At 50.6% G+C, this 27,123-nt stretch overlaps 2 long non-coding RNA genes across 4 annotated transcripts; one reads left to right on the forward strand and one right to left on the reverse strand.

Moving 5' to 3' along the window:
- The first annotated feature begins 201 nt into the window (after positions 1 to 201).
- LOC123328387 lies at positions 202 to 3,202 on the forward strand. Of its 2 annotated transcripts, none has more exons than XR_006543173.1 (3): positions 202 to 661; positions 1,082 to 1,315; positions 1,757 to 3,202. It is a non-coding gene; the product is annotated as an uncharacterized LOC123328387 (long non-coding RNA). The 2 variants fall into 2 exon arrangements; XR_006543174.1 differs by having other exon boundaries at positions 1,861 to 3,202.
- A 19,060-nt stretch (positions 3,203 to 22,262) lies between these two features.
- LOC112577991 lies at positions 22,263 to 25,962 on the reverse strand. Of its 2 annotated transcripts, none has more exons than XR_003102132.3 (4): positions 25,842 to 25,962; positions 24,235 to 24,319; positions 23,427 to 23,553; positions 22,263 to 23,178 (listed from the first exon to the last, which is right to left on the reverse strand). It is a non-coding gene; the product is annotated as an uncharacterized LOC112577991 (long non-coding RNA). The 2 variants fall into 2 exon arrangements; XR_006543175.2 differs by having other exon boundaries at positions 23,955 to 24,319.
- Positions 25,963 to 27,123: the final 1,161 nt, after the last annotated feature.

Below are 27,123 nucleotides of genomic sequence, written 5' to 3' on the forward strand. Positions count from 1 at the left end.
CTCTGTGCTTCCACTGCAGGAGACACAGGTTTGATCCCTTGTCAGGGAACTAAGATCCCACATTCCGTACAGTGAGGCAAAAAAAAAAAAGTAAAATAAAATAAACAAAAACCAAAATAATAAAAGCACAAGCGCCACAGCTGATTCTAATGTACAGCCCAGGGTAGCGAGAGATTCACTGCTGCTGACCTCAGTATACAGGCGGCGCTTGTTTAATCAGTGTTGGTGAAGTGGGCTGAAATGAATTAACTGCATTCCAGGACCTTCAAAGCTGCCCCAGGCCCGGGTCTCTGGCTGAGAGAAGAGCCAAGCAGAGGTGTCGATTGCGCCCCAGGCTTGCTGGAGCTGGAATTCCACTGCCCAGAATCCCCCGTGGAACACAGAGTCCCGCAGGGGGTCGTGCCCAAGGCCAGGCTCCCAGAGTGTTAGTGATGGCAAGAGGTGTCAGAGATCTTTTGCCCCTTTCGGTCCTGTTAGAGAAACTGAGGCTGGTGGCAGGGAAAGTGGCTTGCTCTAACCTAGTACTTCTCAGATGGCAACACGGGAACCTGCTGGGGATCTTATTAAGATGCAGATTGAGTCAGAAGCTCGGGGCAGGTGTGGGATTCAGCCTTTCTAACAAGGCGGTTCTGTAGAGCCCACTGTAGGCGACAGGCCCTAGGTGAGTTCGGATGCTTGTGGGTATCTTGGCCCTTGACCTCCAGGCTAAGGCCCTCCCAAGACCCTAGACCGAGGCCATCAGCAGTGGCTACTCTGCTTTGGTTTTGTTTTCAATATTTATTTATTTGGCTGCTCCGGGTCTTGGTTGCAGCATGTGGGATCTAATTCCCTCACCAGGAGTTGAACCCGGGCCCCCTGAGTTGGGAACTTGGAGTCTTAGCCCCTGGACCACCAGGCAAGCCCTCTGATCATTGACTGCTTGGAACTCAGCTGAAGGGGTGGATATGCCCCATGCATGTCCCTGGGGATAGTGGTGCTGTTGGCTGGGCAGTTTGACTCGGGGTGAGGAGGGGAAAGGATGGGTGTCTAGAGACCCGGGTTCTGTCTCCTGTGTTAGTTTTACCTCTCTTTCTCTCCGCAGGCCTCTGTGTCCCCGTGTGTAGGACGGAAGACCAGGGTGCGCTGGTGTGTGGGTCCCTGCCAGCCCCAGCGTGCCATGATTTTGGTCCTGGTAACAGCTGCTTGGCCTCGGTTGACTTCAGAAGGTGTTGCTGTGACTCTGGACCATCTCTTCCACATCAAGCCCCCTGCCAGGCTCTCTAGAGACCGTCTTTAAGGACAAAGGCAAACTGATGAGAAGTCAGGAGCAATCATAGTGAGTCGGTGCCCGGTGGTCCTGCTGGCCGAGTCGGAGAAATCCTGCCTTAGGGCTGGAGTCAGAGGCTGCCTTCCCCCCCACCCCCACCCTGACCCCGCCTGTAGGGCTGGCTGTTTGCCTTGGGTAAGCTGGAGCCAAGGGCACCTTTTTGATAAACCACATTCCTATAAAAGAGATAGTTTTGGTATCTTATCAGGGAAATCAGGCCTTGAGCCTCAGCCCATCTGGAAAATTACTGGAGAGGCTGTGGATGTTAGCTCGCCCAGTGCCAGCAGGCTGAGGTGGTATGGCCTCCTCTTCAGGACCTCGGTGGGGTGGGCGTTCTGAGAATTCAAATCCAGGGCCTGGGGTTCTGAGGCCTTCCCTCCCATCACACATTCCCCAGGTTTTTTGTTTGAATAATTTTTATTTTTTCTAATTTTAATCTTCGGCTGCAAGGGGTCTTTGTTGCTGTGAGTCGGCTTTCTCGAGCTGCAGTGAGCACGGGCTACTCGTCGTTGTGGGGCTCAGGCTTCTCATCGCGGTGGCTTCTTTTGTTGCAGAGCTGGAGCTCTAGAGCACAGTCTCGATAGTTGAGGCACGCGCTTAGTTGCCCCGCGGCATGTGGAATCTTCCTGGACCAGAGACAGAATTCATGTCTCCTGCACTGGCGGGCAGATTCTTAACCACTGAACCACCAGGGAAGTCCCACCTCCAGTTTATTTATTTATTAATAACAAACACTACTAAGTCCAGTACTGTATTAACTTGCTAATCCTCATGGCAACTTCTTGAAAACATTCTACTTATGGTAATCATTCTCACTTTACAAATGGGGAAACGGAGGCACAAGGAGGTGAAGCAACTTGTTCAGAATCAGAAGCAAAAGGCCAGGGTGCGGCCCCAGCTGTCTGGTGCCTTATCCACCATGCTGTGCAGGCTCCATGATCCTCCACCAGGCCGTGGTCCCTCTGAGCACTCAGTTGCTACTAACATCTTCCCCATCTCGTGGACAGTAGTAGGGACTCATGGATAGCTGCTGACTGGTTGCCTGAGTGTGAAGTGGAGGCCCCCCACGATGGAGACTGCACCCTTCCCTCCAGGACACCTGCCTGGCTGCAAGGCTGTTGTAAATACTTGTTTCAGGAAGACATTGACTGGCCCCTTCATGGACTGCAATCTTCTCCTGGCAAAGGGGCTTGAGTTACTTGGAGAAGCTATGAGCCATGCCATGCAGGGCCACCCAAGACGAACGGGTCACTGTGAAGAGTTCTGACAAAACGTGGTCCACTGGAGGAGAGAATGGCAAACCACTGTAGTATTCTTGCTGCAAGAATCCCATAACAGTATGAAAAGGCAAAAAGTCATGACAACAGAAGATGCACCCCCCCTCCTCCCAGGTTGGAATGTGTCCAATATGCTACTGGGGAAGAGCAGAGGGCAATTACTAATAGCTCCAGAAAGAATGATGTGGCTGGGGCAAAGCAGAAATGACACTCATTTGTAGATGTGTCTGGTGGTGAAAGTAAGGTCCGTTGCCATAAAGAACAATATTGCATAGGAGCCTGGAAAGTTCAAGGTCCATGAACTTGAGCAGTATGTGAACCAAGAACTTTCAGATATACAAACTGGGTTTAGAACAGGCAGAGGAACCAGAGATCAAATTGCCAACATCCATTGGATCATAGAAAAAGCAAGAGAGTTTCAGTAAAACTTCTGCTTCATTGACTATGTTAAAGCCTTTGACTGTGCACATCAAACGGGAAGATTCTTAAAGACAGGGAACACCAGACCACCTTACCTGTTTCCCGAGAAACCTATATGTGGGTCAAGAAGCAACAGTTAGAATGGGACAAGGGACAATGAACTGGTTACAAATTGGGAAAGGAATACCATAAGGCTGTATATTGTCACCCTGCTTATTTAACTTCTGGGCAGAGTACATCATGTGAAATCCTGGGCTGGATGAATCACAAGCCAAAATCAAGATTGCCAGGAGAAATATCAACAACCTCAGATATGCAGATGATACCACTCTAATGGCAGAAAGTGAAGAGGAACTAAAGAGCCTCTTGATGATGGTGAAAGAGGAGAGTGAAAAAGCTGGATTAAAACTCAAATGTTCAAAAAACTAAGATCATGGCATCTAGTCCCATTACTTCATGGAAAATAGAAGGGGGAAAAGTGGAAGCAGTGACAGATTTTATTTTCTTGGGCTCCAAAATCACTGAGGACCATAACTGCAGCCATGAAAAAAAAAGACTTTTGTTCCTTGGAAGGAAAGCTATGACAAACCTAGATAGTGTATTAAAAAGCAGAGACCTCACTTTGCTGGCAAAGGATATAGTCAAAGCTATGATTTTTCCAGTAGTTTTGTATGGATGTGAGAGTTGGACCATGAAGAAGGCTGAGTACCCAATAATTGATGCCTTCAAATTGTAGTGCTGGAGAAGACTCTTGAGAGTCCCTTGGAATGCAAGGAGATCAAACCAGTCAATCCTAAAGGAAATCAACCTTGAATATTCATTGGAAGGACTGATGCTGAAGCTGAAGCTCCAGTACTTTGGCCACCTGATGCGAATAACTGACTCATTGGAAAAGACCCTGATGCTGGGAAAGACTGAAGGCAAAAGGAGAAAGGGGAGGCAGAAGATGATTATATACTATCATCAACTCAATAAACATGAATCTGAGCAAACTCCAGGAGATAGTGAGGGACAGAGGAGTCTGAAGTGCTGCAATCCATGGGGTCACAGAGTCCGACTGGACTTAGCTACTTGAACAGAGACAGGCCCTCTAAGAGGAGGGTGTCCTCTGAGGTGGCCCCTGCTGGCTATAATTGGTACTGCAGGAGGGGTGAGCCCACAAAGTCCAGTGGCATCCTCAAAGCCAGGAGGGGCGCTCCCAGGACTAGAAGTCAGAGGGGCTGAGGACTCTGCCCCTCCTCCCTCACCTTGAAGCTCCCCACAGACTCTCCCTCCCCCCGCCAGGGTCCATTCACTGGCAATCAATCATCTGTTTGCCCAGACCCTCATCATTACAAAGGGCTGTTCCTGGGTCATCTCCTAAGATGCCTCAAATGCTCCGAGAAGCTTCTGGACAGATGTGTCAGTCCCCATCACACAGCCAAGAGAGCTGGGGTCTTGCCTAGGGTTCACACCAGCCTGCCACTGAGCAGAAATGGGAAGCCAGTGGGAATCCAGCCAATCTGAGACTCTGCTAGGCAGCCGAGCCTCTGTGTCTGCTGTTGGAGCCCCTGAGACCCCTTGCCTGTGCTCAGCTGTTACCTGACATGTGGAAATCTCAGAGACAAGGGGGCTGCCAGGCCGGAGACCAGCCCTTAGAATAATCAGGGCTGTCTACACGGTAGGTAATCAGCAAGGATTTGTCAGTGCCAAACAGTGCAGTGTGGCCGTTTCTTTAAAAATTGTCCATCAGCCGACCTCACAACCCAGCGATTCCACTCCTGGGTGAATACCAGACTCTTGATTCTCAGTGAAAGGATGAACAGTGGAGGAAGCATCCACACGCCCTTGGAAAAAAGTCTGCCCTAAAATCAGAGAGCTTGGCTAGCACTGCCGCCTGGTGGAGAGACATGGAACTGACCGTGGATCTAATACGCTGGAAGGAAATGGTTGGGACCACAAAGGCTCTCAGCTTTGTTCCCAGGCCCTGGCTCTCTCTGCCCACTTGCTTCCCGTCTATGAGCCTCCTAGAAATTCTTTGGAGTCCACCACATCCTTTTGGTGAGTAGGTGGACCCCCACCCAGAGGTCCAGAGGTCAGAGAGGAAGGCTAGGGTTGCCAGCAAAGTCGTCAGCCCCTAGTTAAGTCTGTGCTCTTACTTCCACACTGCTGCCCTGTCCAGACCTTCCTGGGTCCTGATTCTGCTGCAGCTTCCCCTGCCCTGGGCCCCCTCCACCCTGTGGGTGTGGAGCTGGCCGGAGAGGGGAGCCAGGGATGAGGCGTGGCTGAGGGGGCAGCGGCAGCTCAGAGGCGGGGGCAAGGTGGGGCACACCCTCTCCTCTTTTGGTTTCCTGTCTCCCTTTGCCCTGTGCCCCACGCATCATACACACATCTTCAGGGTGTCTGTGCTGGGAAGACTATGGCACTGCCCTGAGGATGTCATTTATGTCTGTGTATGTATTCAACAGATATTTATTGAACACTTACTAAGTGCCAACTTTTTCACTCTCCTCTTTCGCTTTCATCAAGAGGCTCTTTAGTTCTTCTTCAGTTTCTGCCATAAGGGTGGTGTCATCTGCATATCTGAGGTTATTGATATTTCTCCTGGCAATCTTGATTCCAGCTTGTGCTTCATCCAGCCTGGCATTTTCCGTGATGTACTCTGCATAGAAGTTAAATAAGCAGCCTTGACATACTCCTTTCCCAATTTGGAACCAGTCTTGTTCCATGTCCAGTTCTAACTGTTGCTTCCTGACCTGCATACAGGTTTCTCAAGAGGCAGGTCAGGTGGTCTGGTATTCCCATCTCTTGAAGAATTTTCCACAGTTTGTTGTGATCCACACAGTCAAAGGCTTTGGCATAGTCAATAAAGCAAAAGTAGATGTTTCTGGAACTCTCTGGCTTTTTTGATGATCCAATGGATGTGGCAATTTGATCTCTGGTTCCTTTGCATTTTCGAAATCCAGCTTGAACATCTGGAAGTTCACGGATCACATACTGTTGAAGCCTGGCTAAGAGAATTTTGAGCATTACTTTGCTAGCGTGTGAGATGAGTGCAATTGTGCAGTAGTTTGAGCATTCTTTGGTATTGCCTTTCTTTGGGATTGGAATGAAAACTGACCTTTTCCAGTCCTGTGGCCACTGCTGATTTTTCCAAATTTGCTGGCATATTGAGTGCAACACTTTCACAGCATCATCTTTCAGGATTTGGAATAGTTCAACTGGAATTCCATCACCTCCACTAGCTTTGTTCATAGTGATACTTCCTTAGGCCCACTTGACTTCACATTCCAGGATGTCTGGCTCTAGGTGAGTGATCACACCATCGTGATTATCTGGGTCATGAAGATCTTTTTTGTACAGTTCTTCTGTGTATTGTTGCCAGCTCTTCTTAATATCTTGTGCTTCTGTTAGGTCCATACCATTTTGGTTGGCTTAAAACTCAACATTCAGAAAACTAAGATCATGGCATCCAGTCCCATCACTACACAACAAATAGATGGGGAAACAATGGAAACAGTTACAGACTTTATTTTGGGGGGGCTCCAAAATCACTGTAGATGGTGACTGCAGCCTTGAAATTAAAAGATGCTTGCTCCTTGGAAGAAAAGCTATGACCAACCTAGGCAGCAGACTAAAAAGCAGAGACATTGCTTTGGCAACAAAGGTCCATCTAGTTAAAGCTATGGTTTTTCCAGTAGTCATGTATGGATGTGAGAGTTGGACTATAAAGAAGGCTGAGGGCTAAAGAATTGATGCTTTTGAACTGTGGTGTTGGAGAAGACTCTTGAGAGTCCCTTGGACTGCAAGGAGATCAAACCAGCCTATTCTAAAGGAAATCAACCCTGAATATTCATTGGAAGGACTGATGTTGAAGCTGAAGCTCCAATATTTTGGCCACCTGATGCGAAGAGCTGACTTGTTACAAAAGCCCCTGATGCTAGGAAAGATTGAAGGCAGGAGGAGAAGGGGGCAACAGAGGATGAGACGGTTGGATGGCATCGCCGACTCAGTGGACATGAGTTTGGGTGAACTCTGGGGGTTGGTGACGGGCAGGAAGGCCTGGTGTGCTGTAGTCCATGGGGTCACAAACTATTAAGTGCCAAGCACTGTTCTTTTTTTCCAAGTGACCAGAGGATGAAGAAAGCCTAATATCTGAGCTTTAGTCAACTCAAGCTCACCCTGGTACTTAAAGAAGTGCTACAAGAAGGCCAGAGTGAGGGCTGTGAAGACCATGGGTTCAGTGGGGAGCTCTTATGCACAGGAATGGGTGATTTTGCAAAACAACAGATATTAAAAATTGATCCCTGAAAGATCACTAGACTTTAAACAGCAGTAGGAGAAAGAAAAGCACTCCGGGAAGGAGAAGCCACACGTGTAAAGGCGCAGAAGTGCGATTGTGCACACACAGTGCTCTCTGGTTGTACCGATTAAAATTAGGACTGCTTACATATAACAGAATGCCTGAAAGAATAGTGGCTTAAATGAGACGTGTCCATCCCTTTTTCACACAAAGTAAGTTGCAAGTAAGTGTGACAGCCCTATGGCCATAAGGAACCCAGGTTCTCTCTACTTTTCTTCTCCACTATTCTAGTAATAGCCTTCATCCTCAAGGTCACTTTACGGATCAAAAAGGCTGCTGGAGCTCCAGCCAGCACATCAGCATTCCAGGTAGCAGGAAGGGGAAAGATCCCCAAGGCATTCCTCTCAGCTAAGTCAGCTCCTTGTCAAGTCCACATATGGGAGGATTTATGTAACACTTTTGTTGACACTTTATTGGCCAGAATTTTGTCACGTGGCCACAAATAGCTGCAAGGGAAACAGAGATGCAGTCTTTATTGAGGGAGCAGATAAACACAGGGTTCTATTATTAAGGAAGAAGGAGGGATGTAATGAGAGGATAACATGGAAACATACATTATCGAATGTAAAATGGTCCATGAGAATTTGCCCTGTGACTCAGGGAACTCAAACCGGGGCTCTGTTACAACCTCGAGGGGTGGGACGGGCAGGGAGGCGGGAGGGAGGTTCAAAAGGGAGGGGACATATGTACACCTATGGCTGATCCGTGTTGATGTTTGGCAGAAACCAACAAAATTCTGCAAAGCAATTATCCTTCAATTAAAAATAAATAAATAAAATTTAAAAAACAGAAGAAGGAGGATATGGGCATCTAGCACTGTCCAGCCCAGGGCAGTGGGGCAGGGGTCCTCCAGTGTGTGGAGTGAGGTGAGAGCAGGGAACTCGCTCACAGAGGCCATGCTAAGGAGGGTATAGGCTTTATTCTGTAGAAAATAGGGACTCACTAAAGGATTCCGAACAGGAGCTTTGGGTGAAGGGGTCTGGAGCAATTTCCTCCGGGGAAAGATTTAAACAGAAAAGAACAACCCAAAGGCAGGACAACGGAGGGCTGAGGGCAGTGGAGGACAGCTGCTAGGAGGGCTGAGGGCAGGGGAGGAGAGCTGCTAGCGGGTGATGAGCTGGGGACGGCAAGAAGGTGATGAGAACAGGGGCAGAGCCCCAGGGAAAGGGGAGGCACTGCCAGCTACAGGGGAGGGACACGGGAGTTCAAGATATAGAGAGAGCTCGAGATGTGTGAACCTTCAGGTCAGATGGCTCGAGGGCACCTGAGGATCCAGGCAGATGTAGAAGCGAGAAGCCAGTGCTGGGGATTCAACTAGAGGAGTCACCAGTTCTCCCGTTGTGCGTGAGATCTGCCCAGCAGCGGTGCCCAGGTGGAATCTGATAAACCCTCCAGAGTTACCAGGCAGGGAGGACAAGGAAGTGGGTGAGGGTAAGCGCGCACTCTTTGGAGCCAGACAGGGCTACTGCTTAACAACCTAACCCTTTGGACTAGCTGCTTGCCTTCCTGAGCCTTAGCTCTCTCAGCTGCAAGGTGGGGATGAAGAACCCACCTCGGGGGCTGAGAGGAGGATGCAATGGGTGAGTGCTTAGCCCCAGCAACAGCTCCGTCAGTAAACACCAGCTCTCACCATTAAAGGGGCAGCTCTGTCCTCGCTGGAGGGACATCGGTGCCTTTCTTGGGGTCTTGAGTCTGCCCGGTAGTCTTCCTGCTGCAGGCAGGGTCCCCAGGGCCCCAGATGAGCTCAGTGGGGAGTGAATCACAGTACTCTGCATCTCCAGGGCCCCACGGAGCCCCGACCCAGCACGGCCAGGGCAGCCCCTGGTTCAGGCAGCTCTCCCAGGCAGGGGCACCACCAGTCCAGGCCGCTGGTTTGGAAAAGGAGTTGTGTGTGTGCCAGGACACAGATGAGCAGAAGGGTGAGGGCCAATCGTGAGCCCCATAGAGATGACTCTAAGGAGCCCAGTTTGGGAAAATGACGAAGATAACTGGTGGGGCAGAGGGAGAGGCCCAGCCCGCCGTCATGAGTGGAACAGTGGCCCACATACATTTGCACGAGTTCAGCGTGTGGCATGGGCAATGTCCAACCAGGAGAAAATACCTGACTTGGAGTCTGGTAGACAGTGGTGGTTTACGTGCTAAGTCGAGTCCAATTCATTGCAACCCCAGGGACTGTAGCTCGCCAGGCTCCTCTGTCCATGGGATTTCCCAGGCAAGAATACTGGAGTGAGTTGCCATAACAGTATCCCCTGCTTAACCCTTCCATTTAGAAAGTCAGTCTAGCCCTTATCCCCAAAATGACCCGAGACGGCATTTGGGAAAACCAACATGTCAGGGACAAGCACAGGAATAAGGGTCCTCAAAGGACATGGAGAGGAACATCAGAGACAGGGGAGGTGCCTGGCATCCAGAAGCTAAGGGTGAGCCCAGAGGGAGGACCTGGAGGTGGCCGAGCTCAGTCCAGGGGTCAGGTGGGATGACAGCTGGGAAGAAGCCATTGGGTTTGTTGGGAAGGAGGTCAGTGATTGGAGAGGAGGTCCGAGGTCAGGGGTGGAGGTGGAAGCCAGGGGGCAGCTGCGTCCAATAGGCTGTAACAGAGGCTCAGAATTGCTTAGGATATGTTCCATTTCCTTCCAAGTCCAAGTGGAAGGGGACTTCCACTCTGAAGCCATCATGAGCCAGCCCACATGTTTGCTGTTGTTGTTTTTTGCCATGCCCCATAACACGTGGGATCTCAGTGCCCTCGCCAGGGGAAGCGAGCCGTCTTCACCACTGGACCACCCGGGAGATCCCGGGCTAGGCCGCTTCTAACACGTATTCTTCCTCGCTGGGGTCCTGTCTCCTGCACATGGCCCAGAGTGCCTGCCCATTAGCCATGTGCCAGCAGGAGGAGGAAAGGGCTCAGGCGGGGCACAGGCTTGCCCCTTCCTTTTTAGGGCAGAGCCAGGAAGGTTGCCACCTCTTCTTAGTATCTCCTGCTTCTGTTAGGCCCATACTGTTTCTGTCCTTTATTGTGCCCATCTTTGCATGAAATGTTCCCTTGGTATCTCTAATTTTGTTGAAGAGATCTCTAGTCTTTCCCATTCTATTATTGTCCGTCTAGTCAAAGCTACAGTTTTTTCCAGTAGTCATGTATGGATGTGAGAGCTGGACCATAAAGAAGGCTGAGCACCAAAGAACTGATGCTTTTGAACTGTGGTGTTGGAGAAGACTCTTGAGAATCCCTTGGACTGCAAGGAGATCAAACCAGTAAATCTTAAAGGATATCAATCCTGAATATGCATTGGAAGGACTGATGCTGAAGCTGAAACTCCAATACTTTGGCCATCTGATGCAGAGTCAACTCACTGGAAAAGACCCTGATGCTGGGAAAGATTGAGGGCAGGAGGAGAAGGGGCCAACAGAGGATGAGATGGTTGGATGGTATCACCGACTCAGTGGACATGAGTTTGAGCAGGCTCCAGGAGATGGTGAAGGACAGGGAAGCTGGTGTGATGCAGCCCATGGGGTCGCAAAGAGTTGGACACGACTGAGCGAATGAACAACAAGAAGGCTCACCCAGGCCCTTACTCCAGCTCACATCCCACCGGCCACATCCCACTACAGGGCCTAGGAAGGCAGCCTTTATTCTGGACAGTTCTGTGTCCAGGTAGGAGTTGGGGCCGGCTGTTGCCACAGGAGAGAAGGAATATTGGAGTGAGAGGAGTGGTCACAGGGTGCTGGGTAAGAGGGGCCAGCAGCCAGGAGCACAGGGTGAAGGGAGGAGAGAGCTTTGCCCAGGGAGCCCCTGCCGAGCGCAGGTGCACCCTGGGGACGCGTCTCCTGGGTCCCCAGCCTCGGGTATCCATTGTGAGGGTGGGGGGTGCGGGTGGGTGGGGAGGGGAGTCGGTGTTGCTGAGAACGCCCTCTGCTGGCCAGGAAGACACATTCCAGAGCTTTCCAGAAGAATTTTTCAAGTTTCCCTCGGAGGGCCTTCTGGCCCCACACCAAAGCCGAAATAACACAGAAAGTAAGAAATGTCTTTCTTCTGGAACTTCCCTTGTGGTCCCTCAGCTAAGACTCCAAGGCCCTGGTCAAGGAACTAGGTCCCATGTGCCACAACTACGAGCCAAATAAATAAATAATAAATACATACATATATATTTTTAAAAAGCTATTTTCCCCTCGTTTGAGCTTTTGCCCACTGTCATTGCTCGTGTTGGCCCTTGTCACTGTGTCCACTGCCCGGGCCCTGGGCACAGCCCTCAGACAAGGGGTGACCACCCTCCAGACCCCCCGGCACTCCCTCCACCCCGGCAGAGACACGACCCCAGGTGTCTGGCACCAGAGCGGGCGCCAGCCTATTCTGTCTCCTAGGGGACTGTCCACCCTCCCCTTGAGCTTCCAGAGGCAAGATAAGAACTGACCCATCCTCCGGGGATAAAAGGCTTAACAGCTGGGTGTCTGTCCCCCTGGGCCGTGGACCCACTGACTTTTGCTGCCTCTCTCAGCTCCTGATTATGTGTGAAAATATATGCAAGGAAGACAGGTCTTCAAATTCTGTTTCCAGGGGTCTCACTTGTCCTGAGGGTTGACTTTGGTGGGGGGCGGAGGTGGGCCTTGGGGTGACTAACTGCGAGCAAGTGCTCCACCCTGCACTTCACTCTCTCACCGGTGAGTGGACACCAGTCCCCCGTGCCCACCCCCGTGTGTGACCTCTCCAAGACCTTCATTAACTCACCGAGTCCTTCAGCGGGGCAGTCAGCAAACACTTCCTGGGCCCCTGATGTGCTGGCCCTGTGCTAAGCGCACAGGATACCTGAGTGCCGTTGGCAGTGCGGAGTCAGGTCTCGGCCACCACTGGCTGTGTGACTTGGGTGTGTTTCAGATGCAGAAATTGAGGCTCAAGTTTGAGTAACTAGTAGAGATTAAACCAGAACTGATTCCTAAGTTCTCCACTCTTTTATTAATTCTAAAATAAAGATAACTAGTCTCCTGAGGGCTTCCCTCGTGGCTCAGATGGTAAAGAATCTGCCTGCAATTCGGGAGACCTGGGTTAGATCCCTGGGTTGGGAAGATCCCCTGGAGAAGGGAATGGCAACCCACTGCAGTATTCTTGCCTGGAGAATCCCATGGACAGAGGAGCCTGGAGGGCTACAGTCCATGGGGTCGCAAAGAGTCAGACATGACTGGGTGATTTTCACTTTCAGTCTCCCGAGTAAATGTCCCAAAGACATTTGAAAAATGGGCACAAGCTCAGTACATGTAGGGAGTTCCCTGGTGGCCCAGTGATTAGCTCCCTTTCACGGCCTAGGATCTGAGTTTGATTCCCAGTAGGGGAACTAAGATCTTGTGTGGCATGTGCTGTGGCCAAAACAAACACCCAAAATCTGAAAAGAATGACAATTTTCCAAAGTAGAAATGTGTACAATAAATTCTACTATCAAGTGAAATATTAAAAAAAAAAAATCAGTACATGTACCTGGCAGCATGTATTTTTTTACATTTCCTTGTTTGCAGGTCTGTTCCAGATAGGTGAAGAGGCTTAGAAAAAACACTCAGATTTCTGGATAATTGAGCTGCCACCTCTTTGGATGGATCCTGTGTTTGTGGGAGTCGCTCTGAGTGTGGGGCTGTCTGTGAGCTTCCCCAGGCCTTGCCCAGTGGGGAGTGGTACCCAGAGCTGAAGTAAAAAGCCTGAGCCTTCTTTTAGCCTTTTAGTACCAGAGGGGAACCCAGTGCCTCCCCTCAAAGGCTCCAGGGACTCTGGGGAGAAGTTAACAAAGGCCTCCCTTCTCTGCCCACTGTTTCTGGCCAAATCCCCCTCTCTGGTCTCCTTTCCCATGGAGGTTTTCTTCCCTGCAGCCCACCCAGCACACCCCAGATAAGCTCTAACAATGAAGCTGTGTGAGGGGAGGGGGACTCACAGTGTCACTCAGCACAGAGAACAAAGTTCAATCAGAGCCCAACCAACCACTATTTTCAAGGTCCTGTTTCTCCCCTGGGATTTCTCCCCATTCCTGGCTTTATAAGCCTTGACCTTCCTTCACATCTCCAGGCCCTTTATTCTCCCCTTCTCCTCACCCTGTGGTCTCTGTTTATTTCTGAAGCAGAGATGTTCAGCTGTCCCTCTGAACCGATATAACCCCCAAAACGATTTTTCCAGCCCCCTCCCCCAGTCCTCAAGGGGCTCTGCTAAACCGCATGACCACTACTTTCCGATTCTGGCAACATCGTGTATGGAAATAACACTGACACCCCTCCCCCAAAAAACACTGAGAAATTCAGAGTGGACGTTCGGACCACAGTAGGATTTGAAAAAAGGGTGGGGAAACACCCAGGTATTGGGTGTACAGAGAGGACTTGAAATCAGAGTTGAGCTTTGACCTTGACCATGGGCCTAACGATAGGGGCTGAAGCTTCAACACCCACTCAGGGTCAAGAGGTATGGCCTTAAGAAGAAGCAGGGGACTTCCCTGCTGGTCCAGTGGCCAAGACTTCATGCTCCTGATGCAGGGGGCCAAGGTTCCCTCACTGGTCAGGGAACTAGACCCCACATGCCGCAACTAACGATCACAGATGCTGCAACTCAGACCTGGCACAGCCAAATAAGTAAATGAATATTTTAAAAAGAAGAAATAGAACTGAGATTGCTATATAAGCTAGAACCCTGAAAAGGCTGCCCATCAGGAAATAAGCTACCCACCAATGTAGGGAACAGACGGTGAATCTTGTTTTGGTTTATGGCTCTGGGTGGGAGAAAAGATCCTTGGGAAAGACCAGAACTGGAAACTCGAACTATCCATGGAGGTGGCATCCAAATTTATACTCTCTATGGGGCAAAGAATTCCCAAGTTGAAAAATTAACACAAAAAGATTTCCCTACGGGTCTGAGAACTAAGACCCTGCATGCCTTGCAATATGGCCAAAAACCTAAAAATAAAATAAAAAGTTGCATAAAGATAAAGAAATAATACTTCAATAAATTAAAAAAAATTCCTCTAATGAGTCCTTGGAGCAATTAGCATGAAAAAATACAAAAACAGATCTCTGAGGCCATTTTCACAGCCCAGAACACATAGGGCTCCCACAGAGCAAAATAATCTCACTGAAGATGAGTTCAAAAACAGCAATTAAATTACACACACAAAAGCTATCTACTGTGAAGGAGAGTCAGCAAATACAGCAAATGGAAAAATCATCTCTGAGAACTTGGGGGTAATAGAACAAGCTGAAAGAGATCATATTGATATGCTAAAATACTTAAATATATAAAGGAAAAAAATGACAGGGAAAGAGCAGGATACTATGGAAAAGATTTGAAAAGGATGAAACAGATTTGAAAAGGGAGCCAGGAAATGAAAGATATAGACATTGAATTTGTAAACAGAATGGATGGGCAAGCCAGCAGATTAGACATAGTTGGATTAACTGGAAGACAGATCTGAGAAAATTAATCAGAATGCAACATTCTGTCAAAGGATGAGAACATTTGAGAGAAAGGTTGAGACAGATGATGAAATGATATGGGACACGACTGAGCGACTTCACTGTCACTTTTCACTTTCATGCGTTGGAGAAGGAAATGGCAACCCACTCCAGTGTTCTTGCCTGGGGAATCCCAGGGACAGCGGGGCCTGGTGGGCTGCCGTCTATGGGGTCACACAGAGTTGGACATGACTGAAGCGACTTAGCAGCAATATACAACAAACAGAAGTTGTAGAAGAGAAAAATCAGAATGAATGGGCCAGGAATAACATTTGCAATATTCAAAGAAATAATGAATGAAAATTTCTAGGATTAAAAATAGGCCTGAATCTTCAGACGGAAGAGGCAGACTGAACCCTAGGCGGGATGAATAAGAGTCAGTCTACACAGGAAGAAAGGGAACACTCCTGCACCGTTGCTGAGAGCATACATTGGTGCAGCCATTGTGGAAAAAAACATGCAGTTTTCTTAAAAAATTAAAAATGGAACTAACACACAATCTGGCTATTTCACTTTTGGGCTTTTATCCAGAGAAAACAAAAACACTAATTCTGAAACATATGCGACCCCCATGTTCAATGAAGGATTAATTACAATGGCCAAGATACAGGAACAACCTAAGTGCACATCAGTGGATGAATAGATAGATCAATGGTTTATGCACGCAATGGAGTATTGTTTTGTTATTGTTGTTTAGTCACTAAGTCATGTCCAACTCTTCTGCAACCCCATGGATTGTAGCCCGCCAGGTACCCCTGTCCATGGGATTTCCTAGGCGAGACTACTGGAGTGGGTTGCCATTTCCTTCTGTAGGGGATCTTCCTAACCCAGGGATCAAATCTGCATCTTTACCAGTAGATTCTTTACCCCTGAGCCACCAGGGAAGCCTCACAGAGGAATATTACTCAGCCATTAAAAAAGATGAAATCTTGCCATTTGCAATACATGGGTGACCTCGAAGATATTATGCTAAGTGAAAATAGAGAAAAACAAATACCGTATGATTTCACTATGTGGAATCTAAAAACAAACCAACAAAAACACAATAAATGAATAAACCAAACTAAACAAAAGCATGTAGATACATAGAACAGAGTATATTTACCAGAGGGAACCAGAGGGGAAGCCAAGGGCGGTGGGAGGCATAGGCAAAGTGGGTGTAGGGGTCAACTGTATGGTGACAGATGGAAACTAGACTTTGGGTGGCAAGCTCGCTGCAGGGTAAACAGAAGCTGAAATCTACATCACCAATGCCATCAGGTGGGCTACGGGGGTACAGAGAGGTGGAGAGGCCCGGACAGGCTGAGCTGAGTGGCAGAGGGAGAAGGGGGGCTCCGGAGGGCTGAGCAGAGATGAGGACCGAGGAAAACCTTTGTCTACAGCCCAGAAACCAAACCTACTCCAGAGGCAGCTTTCCCAGCCCCAAGAAGAGGGCAGGCCATGAGCCTCGAGACCCACGTGAGGCTCCTTTCTCACACATTAATCTCACTGTCTTCACGTCAACACCGAGCGGTAAGGATTCCCACTTTACAGGTGAGGAGAGTGAGGCCCAGAGGCTGAGTGGCACGTCCAAGGCCACACAGCGAGAGACCGGGAAGGCAGCTGATCTGACTCTGAGCTCAGTCCCCTTGTGGAAGACAGCTGCTGTCTTCCCAGAATGCACTGGGCCGAGAGACCCACCTGAGTCCCCCTGACTCGCAGCACGGGCAGCCCCCTTGGCCTCATCCCAGGGGCAAGCGGCCGGAGCAGCAGAGGTCAGACCAGAGGGAAGAGGGCCCTGTAGGGTGGTGTGCCCGGCAGCCGCCCTCCCATCTGGGGCTGGCTCCTTGTCCTCCACAAACGACAAGAGCGAGCCTATGGGGCTGAGGCTCCTGTGGGCTCCCCTCTTGAGGGCAGCCCCTCCACTCCTCAATCTGAGGGCCAGTCAGAAAAGGCTTCCCAGAATGCACTGGCCCCCCACTCCCCCAGCACCCCCTACACTTGCTGAGAATCTAGAACTTGCCCAGGTCTTCCCCTCACAGGCCTTCCTGCCTTCTCAGTGGTCCGCGAAGTCTCCCCACTCCCTGTTTCCCGGCTACCCTCGACCCGGGGGTGGGTCCTGGCTTGTGAGTAGGGACGATGGGAAAGGAGCGGGGGTGTGATGGGACACCTGGAAGGCTGAGCCCCAGTCCTGCCCTTTATCTGTAGACATTTCCCAGATAAAGACAGCATTCAGGTCCCGACAGATCAAGAGTCCTTGGTGCGTTGCAGGCACCGGCTTTTATGAGAAAGCAGCAAATCATAAGAAAAACCATCTCTTTGGGAGGACTTAGCTGCGATAGAAATTGCAGATGAATGCCAATTCTGGCTAATCTCCATGTCAACGCGTACAAAAGGCACATTGGATTCCAAAGCATAATGCTAAATACCCACGAAGAGCTTCAGTCAATCTGGCCGCTCCACTGACCCACTAAGAAGAATAACTACGGTGCTGGCGCCTCCACCTCAAGCACACACTCCTCTTTCTAGTGCCTTTCACAACCTAGAGAGGCGGCGCTCGGTGCATTTTTACAGATAAGGAAACTGAGGTTACTGAGGTTAGGTAACTTGACCAAGGTCACATATTTAGAAAGTGGTGGAACTTTTCAAAATACTCAGTTGGGGAAATGCTCATCATTTGTAGAAAAAAAAAAAAAATTCAACAAGGCAGAAGAACACAGGCTTCCAGTTAACCCTCAGTTACCCAGAAAAGTCATTTCCCTTCCACACGCATGCCTGTGTGTGTCTGCACGCACTTGAATTTTCTGATTCATAGAGTTCTTGATGAAGAGGCCAAACCGCAGGAGGGAAAATGTACAGAAACCAGCAACTATATTCTCTGAATTCAGTCGTGGGCTTGGAGATCCCCAGGTAAAAGGTAACAAAACATAGCGTTGTCAAAGCAACTGTCAGGAAACGGCCACCATCAGGGCACAGGCGTCCATTTGGCCCCCCTCCAAGGCCCTGCGCTCACAGACGGCTGGCCCAGGGCTGACGGGCGCCTCCCCGTGCTCACTGCAAGACTGAAGGAAAAGCAGGAGGCTGGTCGGCACAGACAGAGCTCAGTCACCAGTCTGCCGTGTGGTCTTGCTACTGCTCAGCCACTTCGGCTGTGTCTGACTCTGCGACCCCATGGACTGTAGCCCGCCAGGCTCCTCTGTCCATGGAAGTCTCCAGGCAAGCATACCGGAGTGGGTTACCATTTCCTCCTCCAGGGGATCTTCCCCACCCAGGGACTGACCCTGTGTCTCTTGCATCTCGTGCATCGTATGTGACCTTGAGCACATCACTTTCCCTTTCTGGAGCTTAGTATTCCCATCTGTAAAACCAGGACTCAGCAAGCTTGTAACAAAAAGGGCTAGATAATAAATATTTGGGGCTTTCGATCTCAGTCACATCGTCTTTGTTTTTGTTTGCTTGTTTTTGGGGTTTTTTGGTCTTTTTTTTTTTTTACAACCCTTTAAAAATATAAAACCCTATCAAAATGGAGCCAGGCCAGTGAAGCACCCCAGAATGTACCAGAAGGCAGAGCCCTCATCCTGGCTCCAAGTTCTCACTTAGTTCCTTAAAATGAAGAGGCTCCCAGCTTTCTCTCAGCAACCAGGGCCCTCTTCACCCCTCGGGATGAACAGATACTCCCCTGCTCAAAAGCACAAAGACCAGGGACTTCCCTTGCGGTCAAGTGGTTAGGAATCTGCCTTCCAATGCAGACGATGAGGGTTTGATCCTTGGTCAGGGAAACAAGGTCCCACACGCCGCGGGGCAGCTAAGCCTGTGTCCTGCAGCGAGAGAAGCCTGAGCACTGCTACAAAGAACCCGAGAAGCCAAAAACAAAAACACACCCCGAAGACCAGCCAGGTCTTCTGTAAAACAGAGGCCTCGTTCAGGGGGTGGCCACCCTCAAATCCCTCTGGGGCCTGGTAGATAACGCTGACAGAGCCCAGTGACAGACGGCCTCAGGGTGGGGAGGCGTACAGCGGCTGAGCGAGCCACAGAGGGTCCACCTGCTAGCTGACGGGCAGGCCGCTTGACTGGTGAGGCAGATCTGATTTTAAGAGAAGTCTGAAATCTACAATTTTATACGGAACTCTGCCCCCCCCCCCCACCTTTTTTTTTTAAAGTTGACATTGAGATTAAAAGCAAAACAAAAGCTGTTGGGAGCCTTGAGATAAAACTTCTCTGGGCTGTATTTACCTGAGGCCTCCACATCCAGCTAACCCTTCAGCCAACCCCTCCCCAGGTATGAGAGAGACCTCAGGGAGTTCAATGATGGTCCCAGAACCCTGCCCTTTGGAAGGCTTCCCTGTCCAGAGCGCCCTTGGAAGTGGGAGCATTCACAGGAAGTGATCCCTGAGAATATGTCTCTCCTCCCTCCACAAGGCTTCCTGGGCTGGGGGCAGCCTCCACCCTGCAGTTGGCAAACAGGCTTGTGTTCTTGGCCACCCTTGATCTCCACTTCCTTTTCCTGGGGTTAGAGTTAATCTGAAACAGTGACCGCTAAACAGAGAGGAAAGATGCTCCCTGGCACAGAGGTGGGCCCGAGAGTTGAGGGGGGAGCATGCTGGACGTGCTGATGTGCGCACGGCTCCATGTGTGTGTCTCCACTGCTGGCCAGAGTACGACATTCCAAAAGGGAGTGCAGGGACCTCAGAATTTCCCCCAACACAGCAACCACAGCGGGTAAGGCCAGGTTAATGCCAGGTGTTCTCATAGGTCAGTGGCCATGCTGACCTGTCCCTGCCAGCCTGGGCCATGAGCCTTGGGGTGGCGGTGGGGTGGGACCGCTGTCCTCTTCATAGGCCCAGCTGACCCCGCATGTCCCTTGACCTTGAACATGTTCTGTGCTTGTCCTTGTGTGTGATGTGCCCTCTATGCCTCAGTCATCTGGCTGTCTACAGGGCTCTTCCGCATAAGGCCAGCTGGCCCTGCCTGGGAGCTCACCATGGTCCTGCTTACGGGGCGAATTTTCTGCTGAATCAATGAGCTGGGCCGAGGCGGCAGTGCAGCAGGCCCAGGCCAGGTGTTGCGGGTAGCCCAGAAAGATGAACCATCAGCATCTCCTTTCCACACCTGTCCTAAGGTCAGAATGAACTCGGGCCCAGCCAGAGAGTCTCTGTGACCACAAAGGCTGGGGAAGCTGAGTTTGAGAGGTCAGAATCCACAAAGAACCCCTGGGCCCTCCCTAGCCCACTCCTCACCGGGAGGCCAGCCTGAAAAAAAAAAGAAAATCATTAGCTCTTACATATAGATCGACGTTTCTTTCCCTGTTAAGGTCAGTTCAAAAAGCCTTGTTAATTTGGGCCTTACTGGGTCCACTAGGGATGCAGGCCAGAGCGTGAACCCTGTTAAGCAAAGATGCCTGGGAGTGAAATCGAGGCATGGGGGCCTGTAGGGGGGATTTTGAATCTACTTGGGGGTTCTTTTCAAGCTGGTTTCAAGCAGGTCTCTATGATGGGAAGCCAGGCCTGTTCTAAGACCTAGTAGAGGCCCCAGGAGTGTTAGTATGAGACTTCCAGAAAATTTTCTGAAAAGCTTCACATCTCTACCCCTAGGAGGATGTTCAAGAACTTGCAAGCTGGTGGGGAGGGAACAGTACAGGGAACAGAGGGTGCAAATGCTCAGAGGCACGAGGGACCTCTTGATCCACCTGAGAAGGGCCGACCAGGGCAGGTGAGAGAGGTCTCACTCATCTCTGCCGGCCCCCTTTCCTCTGGGCCTCAGGAGGGTCTGGATGGCCCTGGGTACTTGGCAGAGTCTGTGGGCCTGGAGGAGGCGCGCCCCCTGGTCCCTTTTCTGGGAAAAAAGAGGAACTATGGTGGGGGGGGGGGGGTGGAGGCCGGGGCTTTCGGCGAGGCCCGAGGGGCCAGCGATGCTCCGGCTCAGGCTCTCCCTGCCTAGCAATAATTTGGGCGCAGAGAAATATTGGCGGCCTTGGCTAACCGAATTATTCTTTCGGTTTGAACAAGCTCCCCATTTTTGACTCAGATCCGGCCGAGCATGGAAAGCGCTTTCCGAAACCCCCGCCCGCCCGCCTTCCCCAGCTCGGCTCAGCGGCTCAGCGAGCCCAGGGGGAGGGGAGCGGGCGCTCGGACCGACCACCCCGCCCCGTTGCCTCGCCCCGCATCCCCAGGGCGGCGTCCCTCCGGACCCCGCAGCCCGCCCCTCCTCCCACCGCGCCCCGGCGGAGCCGAGCAGAGGATGGCTGCGCGAGGCGGGACTCAAGTTCCCCGGAGCGGGTCGGTGAAGACCCCTGCGCGCGGGCTGGGTTGGAAAGAGAAAACTACCCATCACTTCCCCAAGCACGTGCTTAAGGCACCAAAATAGAAAAAAGAAAAATGCTTGGAAAGGATTTGATATTTCCAGGCGAGCATCGAAATCGCCGTTCCGGGAAAAGCCAGTCTTGTGAGACTTCCTTACACTAATTGAACCGTTCCGAGTTGTTTTTATGTCAGGGGGTGGGCATGGCGATCCTTTGGGGCTTTGGTGTGCCCCACCCCCACCCCCAGGGACTTCCGGCCTTCGTGCCACGCCAGCGCACCCCAATATTTTTGAGCCCCTATTTCAGCTCCCTGGGGCCACAGGGCTGCCCAGCTGTTATTTTGCAGTTCTGCGCAGCACCCCACTGGCAGTTCTGCTTAATGCTCCTGCCTCTGACTCACAAGAGGAGGGGATTTCTGAGCTGTTTCAAAACTTAACCAGAATATTAGGGTTTTCAGGCAGCCCGTGTTTAATTAAAAAAAAAAAAAAGCCCTAAAGGCAACAAAATTTGACACATTGACAGCAGCAGCAGAAGGGAAGGTGGGGTGGGTGGGCAGGACCACTATCTGCTATGTTCCATGGGTCCATGGAACCCAGGTTTCCTGTGTCCTTCCCCTAGCCCTGGCTCACCCCATGCCTTCTGCTTGGTCCTGGGTTCTGGATAAGAGCTAATATTTATGGAGATCTGCCTTCCCACCAAACACAGTTCTAAGCTGTTTATAAGAAATAACTTATCTAGTGCCTATAACTGCACTAGCAGGTGTGACGGCTTTTATTGTGCCATGACCATTTTACAGATGAGAAGACTGAGCATGAAGAACTGAGCTGATTTGGGGCACTCGGGTTTTATTTTTTAAAACAAAACAAAACTTTTGAGCAGGGATAGAACGTGCACCCTCAGTACTGGAAGCTTGGAGTCTTACTGGACGGCCAGGGCAGTCCTGGGGCACTTGGTCTTCTTATGGAGAATGCAGGTCGCTTTTCCCACTCTGTGCAGGAGGCAGATGCCACTCAGCCACAGGAAGCCTCACTCATCAGAGTGAGTGAGGAATCTCCCTCTTGCAGAGATCTGTGTGGGTCAGGGTTTGGGAGACTCTGAAGCCACTAGGGGACTGAGCAGGAGAAGTAATTAGAGCAGCAACCCCCACCCCACCCCACCCATCCAAGCCTAGGCTTCCAGCATGGAAGGGGTTAATGGATCCGCTCAGGTTAGAGCTACATCATTCACCTCGACCATAATTCCTCCCAACATCCCGGCCAAATGTGAAGACCCCAACTGGGGAGCTCAGGACCTTGAAGCTACTACCTGTAAACCTAGAAAACCTGGTCAGGTGGGGGGTCTCAGGGTCCAGCTCAGGTCGCTAAGGCCAGGGCTTGGGGTGCACACAGGCAGGACTGTGCAGAGGAGCCAGGGGTGTGCCAAGGGCTTGGCCCCCTGATGCAGGGAAGGTGACCGCTGTGCTAAGAGATGGTTGGGTTTGGGGGAGCAGGTTATTTAACATTTACTTCTACAGGCTCAGACGCACGCAGAATCTGCTGGGTCGGAGGCTGTTTTCACACAACACCAACACAACAGAATGACCATTTGTTACAGGTCTACGTTATTTCTAACCGTCACAGTAATCTCACAAGGTAGGTATTGCTAATCCCGTTTTACATGTGGGAAAATCGAAGACTAGAGATAGTGAGTCATTCATCCAAGGTCATCTGCAAGTGAGGGTGTCAGGACTGGGGAGCAGTCGGCCTGATTCCAGAGCCTTGGAGCTTCCTGTTTTAGTGGACTGGCTGAGCCTTGTGCAGCTTCTTAGGAAGTTGAGAACCTCTCGGTTTCTCTCTGCCCTTTGGTGAAAAGGGAATTTCAAAAGCGCCTGATTCATTGCAAGTGTGAACGTGTGTAAATTGCTCAGAGGCTGCCTCAAGCGTTCATCTGTAAGCTTGAGTTACTCTCTACCGCTTTGGGGACTGGCGCGGGAAGCCAGTGGGAAGGTTCCGGGCCCCAGTGACCTTATCTGCCAAGGGTCCACGTGAGGGTCACCGAGGGAGAGATGAGTGTCCAGCTCACTACCAGGACCCAGCTCATGTTGTTGGACCTGGAGAGGGATTTAGGGGACAGGTTTTAGGGTCAGCTTCTGGATCAGCTCACCCTCCCTAAATTCATTGCAATCCTCATCTCAAGATGCTTTTATGACTCCTGCAAGTCTAGGGCAAAATTCACACCTCCAGGAGATCCAGATCCACCCCGACCCCCACTGGTTGTTGTTGCTGTTCAGTCCCTAAGTCATGTCCGACTCTTCACAACCCCATGGACTGCAGCCCGCCAGGCTTCCCTGTCCCTCACCATCTCCTGGAGTTTGCCCAAGCTCATGTCCATTGAATCGGTGATGCCATCCAACCATCTCATCCTCTGTCGCCCTCTTCTCCTTCTGCCCTCACTCTTTCCCAGCATCAGCTCTTTGCTCCTGCAGCTGTCAAGATAGGAATTTTGGAATCTGACAGAAAGAGGGGACACTGAAGAAAAAGAAACCCCATTCCCATCTGGCCTAGTAGCCTGGCCTTCATTCACCTTGCAGGTCCATCCCCACAAGGGACACTGATTCTCTTGAGAGGAGGCAGCCCAAACTTTCCTAGAAGCTCTTAACAAGAAGGTAAACTGAGGCCTGGCGGGTGGCTCCCCCGCCGCCCCCTAGCTGGCTGTCAGGCCGAGCCCAGGGCCCAGCTGTCGGTCGCTGGCGTCCAGCCGCTGCCCCAGACCGAGCGGAGCGGCCGAGGCGCGCCAGCCGCGCCCCCTCCTGGCAGCGTTCCCGCCCCGGGCCCCTGGAGCCTGCCTCTCCCGGACTGATGTAAGCTGATATTTTAATTCTCTTACAAGGAATGGCGTTTAGAGAAATGACTTAACCGGATTACTCATCGTCTATAATGACTTGGCCTGGCTCCGACGCTATTCCTAGACGTGACGCTTGAGGCTTTGATTCTTTCTTTTCTTTTGCTACTTTTTTTAAATACCAAGAAATGACTGCCGTGGGCTCGCGGCGGCTCCACCCCTACACGCCCCTCGCATGGCATCCTGGGAGATGTAGTTCTCTCCTGCCCTGGGGCGCGACCCCCTCTCGCCTCCGCCCCCGCTCCCGCCAGAGAGTCCTGGGAACCTGCAGGTGGTAAGAAGGTCCCATCGTGCAGTCTGTGCAGTCTTCCGAAGAGGCACTTAAGCGCTGCATGCCTCGGTTTACTCATCTGTCAAATGGGAGACAGTCATACACCAGGGAAATGAAGGGTTACCAGAAGCTTATTTTAAAATGAGAGCAAAAGCTCTGTACGACTTCTTTATCCATTCATCTGTGAAAGTATATCTAGGTTGCTTCCATGTCCTAGTTATTGTAAATAGTGCTGCCAGTCAGTTCTAATGCGGTGAATAAACCTAGAGCCTATAATACAGAGTGAAGTAAGTCAGAAAAACAGATATCATATATTGACACGATGAACCTATTTGCAGGGCAACAAGGGATTCCCTGGTGGCTCAGAGGGCAAAGAGTCTGCCTGCAATGCAGGAGACCTGAGTTGGATCCCTGGGTAGGGAATATCCCCTGGAGAAGAAAATGGCAACCCACTCCAGTACTGTTGCCTGGAAAATCCCATGGATGGAGGAGCCTGGCGCGCTACAGTCCATGGGGTTGCAAAGAGTCAGACACTACGGGGCGACTTCACTTTCACTTTCAAAGGAGAGGCAGGCATAAAGGACAGACTTCTGAGTGAAGGAGTGGGGGACAAATTGAGTGAGTAGCATTGACATATATATATTACCATATATTAAATAGCCTGCCAATAGGAATTTGCTGTTTGATGAACAGAGCTCAAATCTGATGCTCTGTGACAACCTAGTGGGGTAGGGTGGGGTGTGGTGGGAGGGAGGTTCAGGAGGGAGGGGACATATGTATACCTATGGCTGATTCATGTTGATGTAGGGCAGAAACCAATGCAATATTGTAATTATCCTCCAATTTAAAATACATTTTTAAAAAAAGCTCTATACAGACCCCCGTGGTTTTGTTTTGTTTTGTTTTAAAAAAGCCTTTGTCCAGTGCATTTGTACTGACCTCCAGTCTAGACTTACTACTTTGTGTCATAAAGAAGGAACCAGGCTTTGGTTGTCCAGGTATCCAGCGCTTAACAGGGAGCTGGCCCACAGCTGGCCTGTCTTTATTACCTCGTCCAGCATTTACTCTCTGCTGCTCGATGTCTTCAACTGTGATATAGGGATAAATATATAGTGGCCACTTCATAGGGCTGGGTGACACTGAATGAAATAATCCAGGTAAGATGCTAGGTTCAGTGCCTGATAAACACTGGTCAAAGGTATTGTCACCCCTCTGGCACCAGGCCTTGAGTGACTTTGGAACTGTCTGAAGAAGCAATGGCTGATTCTCATCACCTGTAAGGTTGTCAAGGGCTGTATATATTTTGCTCCACGAGATCAGAGCTTTGTCCTGGTCATGGCTATACCCCCAGTCTCTAGTCCAGTGCTGGCACAGAGCTGGATCATAACAAATGACTCATTTATTCATGAATAAATGAATCATTATGCCTGCTTTGCCAGTGAGGAATTGGAGGTTCTGAGAGGTCAAGTGACTTGCAGATGGTCACACAGCAGCTGGGCTATCTGAGTGGGGATGAAAATCCGCATTTTCTCTCCCTGTCACCCTCCCCCACCCTCCCGCCCTCCCGCCAACACAGACACACATAGGAATTCCACCGTTACCTTTCAGGCTCAAGAAGCGTAAGAATCACGTAGCATCTCCAGTTTCCTCCAGTTTCCGGCAGTAGCCAGGTGTGGATGTGCTCCCAGAGTGGATTGAGCTGGGGAAGCTAAGTGTTCACATGGGGGTGGGGGGAGGGGGAGGTGAAAAAAAGTGACCAAAGCTCTCAGATCCCCCTCCCTCACCTCCAGCAGTTCCCCAAACGCCGAAAGCTATTCTTGCCTTTTTCTAAGAGGCGTTTGAAGCCATGAGCCAATTCTTTCCATTCCTGAGCTTGGGTATCATCTATTTCAGGCGTTTGTTGTTTTCCATGAGTTGCAGATGCCACTGTGAAGCTGGCCTTTCCTGGACAGCTAAGGCACGAGGGAGCAAGGCAGGAGCCAGGCGGGGCCAGCACTTAAAAATACTTCCCGATTCATTTCTCCTTTGAAAACAAAGCCCTGGGGGCCTTTTGCCACCGCTGGAGCCTGGGAACGGAGCTTCCCAGAGCAGAAAACTGACTGAGCGCGCTGGATGTGTTTGTGGGTCCCAGGAGCAAGAGCAACAACACGGACTTGCTGTGTGACCTCCTTCAAACTTGCCTGACGTCTCTGGGCCTGCTGGCCTCCTCTCCAGAATGAGGCCAGGTGGGAAGACGCTCGTGAACAGTCCCTCCAGCTCTGAGAGCTCCAGGATGAGGACCACCCCTCCCAAGACCAGGTTTTCTTCCTAGATTTGGGCCAGCAAGGGATGCCGAGTCTTGGGAACAGAGGCTAGGAGAAAGCAGCTTTTAGGCCAATCTCTGGGACTCCTTTGTAAGTTACAGAGCCCTGCAAATGTTCTAAGGGGGTCCAGGATGTTCTTGGAAGGTTCCTGTAATTGCAAAAAGACCAAGCACCATGAAGAGGGGATGAAATAAAGACTGCTATACGTCCGTACCAGATATGAAGTCTAGCAGCTACAAGAGAGAAACAGATCTGTGTTCTAACAGAGAGGGTTCTCCAAGACGTATTGTTGGACAAAAAAATCAAGTTGCAGAATAGAACAATTAGAATGGAATCACTTTTTAAAAGCACACATACATTTACGTGTTTTTTTAAACCATGTATTTATGAAAATACGTAGGGAAAGTTCCGGAAGAGTTTACCCAATCTGATGCTCAGTTGCTTCTGACTCTTTGCAACCCCATGGATTATAGCCCACAGGCTCCTCTGTCCATGGGATCTTCCAGGCAAGAATACTGGAGTGGGTTGCCATGCCTTTGTCCAGGGATCTTCCCAACCCAGGGATCGAACCCACCTCTCT

The sequence above is a fragment of the Bubalus bubalis genome, chromosome 12 (genome assembly GCF_019923935.1).
Source record: "Bubalus bubalis isolate 160015118507 breed Murrah chromosome 12, NDDB_SH_1, whole genome shotgun sequence".
Classification (NCBI taxonomy): Eukaryota; Metazoa; Chordata; class Mammalia; order Artiodactyla; family Bovidae; genus Bubalus; species Bubalus bubalis.